Genomic DNA, 11,172 nt, shown 5'->3' on the forward strand with positions numbered 1-11,172 from the left:
AGGTTATTGCTATGTGCTCGGGGTCATGGGTTCAAGTCTTAAAAACAGCTTCTGATAGAAATGCATGTTAAGGCTACGTACAATACACCCTTGTGGTGGGGTCTTTCTTCGGACATCCTGCATAATGATAGCTTTAGTGTATTGAGCTGCCCATTTTTTTTTAATCTTTTTACTTTAAGGTCAAATTTACTCTCAGTGTTAAGAAATTTTTCGCATGTATCCTTCTGATAATGAAAAAGGCCAAATCAACGTTAAATGCTTTATTTTTTAAAAATAAAAAACACTCTAATCTAAACTGTTTCAACTAACCCATCCCCACCCCCTCATAAAAAAACAAATATACCCTTCTTCGGTTCTGTTGGTTGAATTTTTTTAACAAGATTAAGCCACTAAATATTTATCAATGTATAACTCATAAAAAATAAATCTGCATCTGTGAGACATAAACAAATATAACTCTCTATTAGTTCATGTATCTGCATCAGTGCAGAGCTCATAAAAAATGACACTTAGCATGCAAATGAAACAAATTAGACCCACTGGACTGGATGATTGAGTTAAGAGGTCTCTTTATGTGTCAATCTCTTTATGTGTCAATCATAACGTATCTTCATTCTTATGTCTCTATATATAATTTGGATCTATACAAATATTTTTCATGGCATTTGCTTAAAAAACTTATCCATTGATTCTACTATCTAGATACACATACAATTACATACCAAATTTTGAAATTTGAACGTAACTAAAACAGAAGCAGAGTTTGTACTAGATATTTTCTCTAATTCCATGTTTCTGCGTTATCGCATTCTCTTTTACTTTTTATTACTTTGTAAACAATCTGCTAGTGCTGTACGTTGAAAGAGAAGTATATTTGTTTGTTGAAAAAATTTGACCAACAGAACTCAAGGAGATATATATTTGATTATGTCTTTTTTGTGGGGCGGGTTGAGTGATGCTAGTTAGATTAGGGTGTGTCTTAGTTTTAAGAAATGAGATATTTGACATTGATTTGAGCTTTTCTGTTATAGAAAGGGTACATGTAAAATGTTTTTTAATAATGAGAATAAATTTGACCATGAAATATTAACTTTGACCTCAAAGTATGACTATGATAATATACTTAGTCAACTATCCAAAGTACAAAGATAAATTTAACCCTTCTCCCTAAATATTGTCTACTGTGTCCTTTTATAAATATTGTCTACTATGTCCTTTTATTTTTCACTAAAGTTGCATTCCAGTAGATTAGCGGTCTTTCAATATAATTTCATGTGATTCTAAGTAAGTTTATCCGGTGGCGGAGCCACCTCTGCTTTGGGTTCATCCGAACCCCTTCGACGAAAAATTATATTGTTCTTATATTATTTTTATATGGTTAAAAAATATTTTTTATGAATATATAGTAGATATTGAATCCAGTTCAATTAGTTCGTATATATACTTCTGAACCCCCTCAATAAAAATCCTGACTCCGTCGGTGAGTTTATCTCGTCCACCTTTCATATCTTCACTCACTAAATTTCACACCCATGTACTGGAATATCTGGAGGTTGAGGTAGACGTATTAAATCATCTCAAGTGATCAAATCATCTTCAATTTTACATCAATATATTTTACTGACACTTTTTATATCATTTTTTATCTTATTTAATTTTGTACAACCACACACGCATTTTAATATACATCTTTGTGACATTCATTTTATGGATGTATTGGACAGTTCAACTTTCACTCCAATTATATTAGTGATGATCTTATAACTATTCAATATAGTTTTACTTTACTTTAACAAGCATCCTCTTTTTACATAGCACCTTGGTAGCACTTCTTTCATTTTAATAATTTATGGCATTTTTTAAACGGAAAAGGGTCAGAAATACCCTTCAAGTATTGAAATTGGGTCAGAAATACCCTTCGTTAACCTATTAGGCCAGAAATACCCTTCAAGTATTGAAAATGGTTCAAAAATACCCCTTCATCCACCTTTATGGCTCAAAAATACCCTTGCAACTAACAGTTTTTAAAAATCATAATTAAAAATTCGAAAAAGGGTTAGAAAAACACCTTTTAAGTATTGAAATTGGTTAAAAAATACCCTCCATGCAACTAACGATTGGGTAACTTGAGTTGGGGCCAGATTGGATATAACATTTTAATTAATTTAGTTTCAACCAAGTGAAAGTTGCCACGTATTTTAAAAAAATTTATTTATGATTTAAGAAAATCGTTAGTTGCAAGGGTATTATAAATATGGATGGAGGGTATTTTTGAACCAATTTCAATACTTAAAGGGTATTTCTGACCCTTTTTCAAATTTTTAACTATGATTTTTAAAAACCGTTAGTTCAAGGGTATTTATGAGCCATAAAGGTGGATGGAGGGTATTTTTGAACCATTTTCAATACTTGAAGGGTATTTCTGGCCCAATAGGTTAATGAAGGATATTTCTAACCCAATTTCAATACTTGAAGGATATTTCTGACCCTTTTTCGTTTTTTAAAATAAAGATTTCACTTTTTCAAAATAACTAGCCTTATATATTTAAATGGGAAAAGGTACGAATATATCTCTGAACTTTGATAAATAGTACAGATGTGTATCCTCCGCTATACTTTAGATACAAATATACCCTTATCGTTAATGAAAAGGTAGATATATACCCCTGAACTTTGATAAATGGTATAGATATAACATCCATCATACTTTAGGCACAAATAAACTCTTGCCGTTAATGAAAAGGTATGCATATACCCTTCTTACTAACGACAGGACACGTGTCACAATCTTGTTCATGTGTGCTTTTTAATTTATGCTTACCTACCCGAAAATAATTTTAATTTAACCCACAAATCCATTCAAGTAATAACTCAAATCCGTTCTGGTCTAATAGAACATTCAAGGCGCATCTCTATTCATACATATTCGTTTTCTCTTTCTCTTTCATTAGACTGGTCGGGTTTGGGTTATTATTTGGATCGGGTTATGGGTTAAATTAGAATTATTTTGGGGTGGGGTTGGGATAAATTAAATTAAAAAAGGCCAAATGAACATAATTGTGACACGCATCCTGCCGTTAGTGAGAAAGGTATATATGTACCTTTTCATTAATCAAGGGCATATTTGTACCTAAAGTATGTTGGAGGGAAAATCTGTACCATTTATCAAGTTCAGGGGTATATATGTACCTTTTCATTAACGATAAGAGTATATTTGTACCTAAAGTATGACGAAAGATATATCTGTACGATTTATCAAAGTTCAGGGGTATATTAGTACCTTTTTTGTATTTAAATTATGTGCAGTTAGACGTTACAATACTAGGTCTAAAATTATTTTGGGCTTAAAAAAATAATAAGCCTATTTTATTCCTTATCAAGGTCCATTACAGTTTGGAGCCCAGACTCATGCCACGTGTCAGTGTGACTTGGCGTCCCTGTCAAATCCAAGACCAACAAGACAACGCCACATGTACAAATGATGTGAAAAATCTCATTCAAATTTGAGAACCAGTCAAAAGTCGCCAAGTGTCAAAGTGACATATATTGGCCAATCACAAGCGACCAGGCCTGCTCCCTACAACTATAAATAGGGGGTAACATAACATTCTAAGGACATTCTGAAAGAGGACTTTGATAAGCATTGTCAACATCGGCATCGACTATTAAGCTCTTACAAGGAACAATCAACGAAGTTCTTCCCAGAGATTATTCCAAAGCGGCAAAATATTTTTTGATATTTTCGGCGATTGAAATACATATCTTGGAGTTCAAACCATCCAACGATTCAATAAACACGCTACTGAAGGCCCTCGGATCATTTCTAAGTATAGGAGAGAAGAGTCAAGAGAGTTATGGAATTGTACTCACAAGATTCATCAGTAAAAAATACTCTTTTTTCTTTTATTTATCTTTAGTTACAATTAATTTTTGAAGTTTTAAAAATTTATTGGAACAAATTTTGGTACACCCGGTGGGACCATTTCTGCTCTTCATCTCTTCCTCTCACAAATCAGGAGCTACAAATTCAACTATTGCAATGGACTTTGAAAAAATAAGCAATGTTACATGCAAGGCATCTAATGTCGTATCTGCTGATCTCAGTCATGTTGGACCGATTACTTGATGAAAATTCAAGGCTAGTGGCTTGGTTGAATTTGAATACTTTACCTCTTTGGAGGTGGTAAAAAACAACAACTCTCATATAGCGGTTGCTGGGGAAAATCTTGCATTCATGTTCTTTGGCGAACTTTCTCTAATCAGATCAAACTTTGGTAAACCTCAAGATTCAATGAATTCTCCAAATTCAATGAAGGTCAATTCCTTAATGGCCGACTCAACTAATATGGATAAGAATATTAAAGCCCTAATGAAGTCGGTTGACGAAAAAAAATCTTCATATCGCTCAACTCATGAACAAACCGGAGGTTGGAAAACTAGGAGAGTCGAGTCGCATCCCTACTTATCCACCAGGTTTCCCTCCACAAAACAAGGATGTTGAGGAATTACCTGCTAAGTCTAAATTTCAGAAGGAGAAATAATTATTCCAGTTGGAACTTTATCTGTCCAACAGTTGCAAGACATGATAACAAACACCATCAGGGCTCAATATAGTGGAGCACCAGAGAGTTCGTTGTCTTACTCCAAGCCTTACACAAGACGAATTGATTGTCTACCCATGCAACTAGCTATTAACCACCAAAATTTCAGCAATTTGATGGCAAGGGAAACCTGAGGCAGCACATTGCCTATTTTGTCGAAACATATAGCAATGCTGGAACATATGGCGATTGATGATACCCAAAATACACCTCCAATTGAAGGATAAAATGGTTGTTGTCAAATATAGTATCCCAACAAGGTTGGGGTTGAATCCCAAGGAAGTACGTCGCAAATATATCTCTAATTTATTGAAATCATGAGGCAATGTGTAAAAAGTAAAAGGGGGGATTTGTTGAAATAGAAAAAAAAAAATAAAAGAATCGGTTTCTTTTGGTTGTAAATAATATAAGACGAACACTAGGCTTATGTCCCCCCTGGCTTCTCAACTTTGTCAATTTCTCGCGATAAACCTAACTATTCTGTTGTTCTGCATGCAAAGTCTACAAGATAGGTATTATCAGCCGCCTTGTGTCCACGAAGATAAATCTCACCCTTTACCAATTAAGTCTCAGGGCGTCGCCTAGTTGTTCCTTGCTACGACCGCAATTCACTATCACCTTTTAGGATCAAGTGATTAGATGAGATGGAAGGTACTAAAAGGTGGAGGTGAATCCCAAATCATTGTCCAAATCTTCTTTTCCCAATCACAAACTCCCTTGTGGGGATGGATGTGAATACAGGCTATCTCAAGCTACTCCAACTACTTAAGATTTAATTATCGTGAAGAAAATTGAGATACATGCAACCCTAGAAGAGATGAATATCACACTTTCTCTACGTAGCTAATCCGCTAGGGTTTTCATAACTTTAGCTAAGAAAATTAGCCGCTCATATTTATGAGATCAATTATGAAATCCACAGACAAAATTACAAAATCAATCTCCAAATAATGAGGAATAAATCCCAAAGTCTTAAATTTAATAACAAACTAAGAATAGATGAATGAGAATTAATATATGAATTTATTGGTGAATAGTTGAATGAATAACTAAACAAAGCCTAAGGGGTATTTATAGATTACAAAAACTAAATTCTAATTAAAATAGGAAAACCCTGGAAATCATCTCCTAAATAAAATAGGAAAACACTAGAAATCAAATCCTAAATAAAATAGAAAAACTTAATTACCCATACATAATAGGACCTAAAAACATAATAGGAGTTTAATTGAGATGTATGAAAACCCAAGGAAACAAATCCTAACTAAAATGGGATTGGAAAAGTAAGTTGGCCAAACTTCTGACTCATATCTTGATCTTCAACTAAGCATAACTTTTTGTGTACTTAGTATTTTTTATCTCAAAACCCACCAACGGATAGACAGTTGAATTATCTATCCAATGATACCTATTTCTCCTTAATCCAATATCGAGGTAAAAAGTTATGGCCAAAATACTGAAGCACTGTCGAAGCTGAGTCGAATCTGTCCGAGATACGACTGTAAGGTTTGTCCAACATACGACTCGTAAAGTCTCCTTATGGTTTGTTAGGAGGAAGTCGTACCTTGGGAATTAAAGGCTAAAAATGGGTTTCTGACTATGGGTTAAGCCATCTTTCATAGTTCTTCTTGAATTTAGCATCCCAAACCTAATTTCCTACAAAACACTCCCCAAAACACATCAAATCTAACAACATAGCCTTAAGTACATACTTATTCTCATAGTTTAAGTATCATAAGTGTTATATTCCTATAACACATCAAGACCCTTAACTTAAAACGCTATATGTTCTTGGCAATAAAACATAACAAAACAATATAGAGATACTTAACCAAGAAAAATGTAAGATACCTATGGCAGTCAATCATCAATTTTAGCTCAAAACATATTACCCTCTCCAAGTTCAATCTCTTTAAAACCAACTGTGTGTATTAATGAAGCACAAAAATGTGACACAAAGGAATTAAGCTATGTCATTGTATTAGCAACAAACTACCATGCATAAATACAAGTTACACTATCCAAGCAAGTAAGCAGCTAGCAATACAACCCATGTGCCCTCACAACAAATAATTTCCTCCTCACTCATATATAAAATCAAGAATGTCAATATGGGGACGACCAAGAGACAGTCACTCTCACAAAAGAAGTTCCAATCAATGCATGTCAAATACCATAGGCTTGCCCTTATTTTCATTACCTAAGCTTTCGGATAGTTAAATTAGGATCACTATAGAACTTTTATTTGGCTTGTAACGTAGGCTTGGGGATGATATGGTATGTAAGGATATTTAAAGTGACTTAGCCTCCTTGGCACTACACTAACTTTTTGGGGTCTCACTTGTTAACCCTTTTTTTTCTTTATTTATTTCCATCCTTATTTCTCTCTTTCTTTATTAAAGCATATTCAGGTTGGGTGTGGTCTTTTAGTCTTTCTTTTTTTTTTTTTCACAAATTTTCTTTTCTTTTTCTTTTTCTACCACACCCAGCCTTACTTTCTTTTCTCTTATTTTACCCTTCTTCATACCTATTTTACATCACACACTCCTATGATAGCCACCCCCAACTTAGAAAACTCAACTGAGTTGAAGTGCACAATGTCCAAGAAAGACCAGGGCCAAAACACATTCGTTGTAATACAAATGGGAAGGTGATAGGTGTACCAAGAAAAATAAGCTATAAGGCTCAAAACAAGGATCAAAGGATACATTTTAAACATGGAAGGTCATTTAGGCTAAAAGTGGACTAAAATAAAAATAACCTATGATCCTTTCCTAACCAACTATCCTACATATTAGGCAAGAATAATTGGGCAAGTTCTGGATTTAACACACAAAGGGAACTAAGTAGCATCTCACACACACATGACACAGAGTCAATATTGCAAGCTGCCACCTATCTGATTCATGCACAAGTTCAAAATGATTATCATGTCCCTAATACTAATGCCATAAAGAGATTCACAATAGTCGCATATATATACTTATCACACAGTTAAAAAATAGACTATTGGAGAATTATTTATCATTTATCTCAAAAATCAACAAAAATATGTCAACTGCCCTAGATACTAATTTTTCACCCAGTTAACCATAAAACATCATAAAAAAAGCACAATGCGCCTAAATATACTGGCTCTACTAGGAACAAGACTTTGGGAAAAAGAGGCACAACAACAAAAACCCCAAGAGGACATCAAGACCCACAAGTAGCCCCATCCTCAACTTAAAATCATGCATTATTCCTAATGCATTAAACTAAAATAAGAGAGTTAGAAACATAGCCGTGGAACCATAGGTGTGGCGATCTGACGTCAATCATACAATATGGATACAAATAATAAAATACTTTGGGTTGCCTCACAAGCGCGCTTGATTTCACGTCGTGGCATAACGGGACTTTGTTGGGTACTCAGACTTCCCCTACAAGTTCATGGGTACCTTGATTACTCAGACTTCATCAAGGTAGCCTAATAGTTGGCCTTCAAATTTCTCTTTCCACTTTGAACTTATGAATTTCATCCCTTATTGCTTTTCTAATTTTTCATTATACTCATAGGGCGGTGGTATAAAAATAAAGGACCCAAGAAATAGATGTGGCATGTTATACTTACTGGTCTTTATATGAGAAATGTAGTTCTTTGATTCTGGCTCAGCAAATTCAAGAATATATACATAAGTTTCCTCCTCCTTGCACTTTTTTTTAGGCTCGAATGGCTCGATCAAGATTTGACTATCCAAACACAATATGGAAAAATGCTTAGAATGAGGTCCAATAGGCCCCAACTCATGATTTGCAGTCTTCTTACATCCCCACATAACTCTAGTATACTCTCTTTAAGAGTGACGATATCCATAAAAGCATGAACAATTTTAGCCTCCTCCAATTTTAGTTTCTCAAGTTGGTTTTTCAAAAGTCTTTCAATCTCCAATACTTTCTACGCCCAGGTTGTAATCTCTAGAAGAGTGAGTCAACAAAAAATAAAAAAATTAAAAATTAAAACCAATAACCTTAACAACTTCAATCAAGAATTTCGAGACTATATTCCCCGACAACGGTGCCAAAATTTGATGACACCCAAAATATACCTCCAATTGAAGGATAAAGCAATCGTTGTCAAATATCGTAATCCAACTAGGTTGGAGTCGAATCCGAAGGGAATACGTTGGAAATCTATCTCGAATTTATTGAAATCACAAGGCAATGCGTAAAAAAATAAAAGGGGGGATTTGTTGAAATAAAAAAAGAAGAAGCTAAGAATCAGTTGCTTTTGGTTGTAAATAATATAAGGTAAACACTAGGCTTGTGTTTCCCTTGTCTTCTTAACTCCATAAATTTCTTGTGATCAATCCAACCATTCTGTTGTTCTACATGTAAAGTCTACAAGATAGGTGTTATCAGCCGCCTTGTGATCGTGAAGATAAATCTCACACTTTACCAATTAAGTCTCAGGGTGTCGCCTTGTTGCTCCTTGATATGACCTCAGTTCACTATCACCTTTTGGGATCAAGTGATTAGATGAGATGGCGGGGTGATGAGTAGTGGTTTTACTACTCATTCACACTCAACATTCGTACATAATACCTTGTTTTGGATGACTAAATCAGACATGATTGTGATTAAATTCACTAATATCCACTCTTTGTAGGCATAGAATTGAAGGGATAGAAAGATGTGGATTGGAGCTCAAAAGGATAAAAAAGAAAGCAAGAAAGTGCAGTTGAAGACCTAGAGAAGAAGGGCCCTAGTTATTGCGGCCGTGGTCCTCAATCCGCGATCGTGGCAGTCAAACAGGGTCAATACATTATGGTCGCATTTACGTATCGCGATCGCCAAAGCATGGCCCAATTGCAGCTTAGCGGAAGAGTTTAATCCAAGGGAAAATGTGGAATTGTACGTGGCTGATTCATTAAATATATTCCATCTTACCCAATAATTTTTAGGTTTTAGATTTTGTAGTTGATAAGCCTTCATTTTTGGAGAAGAAAATATTGTATAATTTTTGGGTGAAGAATATATTGGAGACTTTCTAAGTGGAAGACTAGCTCACTTCCATTGTTGATTTGTGGGAGTGTCAAGTTTGAAGTAACATTAACTTCATCTTCAACAAGTTACTTCAATGGAGATTTTGGGTATATCTATGCTTATTTATCTTACGTGTAGCCAGATCTCCCTCTTGTGGTTATGTGTGAATAGGGGTTAAAGTGTGTGTGGGTTGTTATTGATTAAATTCTACTTAGTATTTTATGTTTATGGGTTTTATTATTGCTAAGCTAATTTGGTTGGGTTTTGATGGGCGAAATACCCAAATACCCACATGGTTTTGATGAGTGAAAGTTCCATGCTCTAGAAAACCCAAAGCCAACTTCGAAAGAAGGGTTTTGGGTAAAGTTTAGGAATCTATATCATCCTTGAAAGAGGGATGTAGAGACCAAAGCAATGATAGATAATTGTGTGTGTATTTTGCTAAATTTTCACTATCTTAGTCATAAGGGTGAATGTGAGGTTGACTACACCATCGGTATCATCCTAGAAATAGGGATGCCTAGAGTGAGGTTGTGGTTACCAATTATTGAACACACCTATTAGGTATTCGAAAGAATCAATAGGTGAAAGTTTGATGTTTGTTGAAAGACTAGCATCAAAATCTATAACTAAACCTGCCCATATTTGGCTACTAAATTGATGTTTATTTCTAACACCCACATATCTCTCCCTTAGTAATGTATAATCCCAAGATCCATGCATAATTTTTAAAACTCTAATTATTCATAGCCCCAAAATTGTACTACAAAAACCTAAAAATAAATAGTAGTATAGATATCTATCTCCCTCAATTTTACCTTCTTATAACATTGGTTTGGATTTAGCTCTAACTATTATATCGAAGTAACTTGATTTTCACTCACATTGTTCCTCATGGATTCGACCCGACTCCAAAGTTGGGTAAATATATTGATGACGACCGCTTTGCACTTAAATTAGCGTGTAAGTTGAGTGTTATGAAAAAATGGCGCCGTTGCCAGGGAACTATTTGGCGTATTACGTTAGTCTGAAATTTTAGCTACTTGCTTGAATTCAAGCTTGTATATATGTGTTTGTGATTTTCTTTGTAGGTAAATTTTATTTTATTTTTCAATTTTCTATATGGCATCCTCCAAAAAATATGATTTTGATAGTTGGAAGTCCTATCTTGACAACCCATTTCATATTGAGACGTACTACACTTCAGGAGAGATTGTAACTATGCTTCCTGGAGAGAGACAAAATCACTATCTCGATCCTGTAGGGAGTATGGTCGGTCATTATGTGGGTAATAATGAGAACATCAGGATGATTGTACAAATGACCCTCCCCCCTATTATACTAACCAACTTGCTAGCTCTTCTTATGAGATCAATAGGTATTATGATGAGAAAAAGGAGGAGAAATCTACCGAATCCAATAGCTTTGAATGGAAACTGCTAGCTATTTTGGATCGGGTAGATACAATGGGGGATAATATAGAAGACATGTACAAATCTCATGTGGCATTAGGATGGGAAATTTTCATGACAAAGGAAATGGGCAA

This window comes from Capsicum annuum, chromosome 4 (genome assembly GCF_002878395.1).
Source record: "Capsicum annuum cultivar UCD-10X-F1 chromosome 4, UCD10Xv1.1, whole genome shotgun sequence".
Classification (NCBI taxonomy): domain Eukaryota; kingdom Viridiplantae; phylum Streptophyta; class Magnoliopsida; order Solanales; family Solanaceae; genus Capsicum; species Capsicum annuum.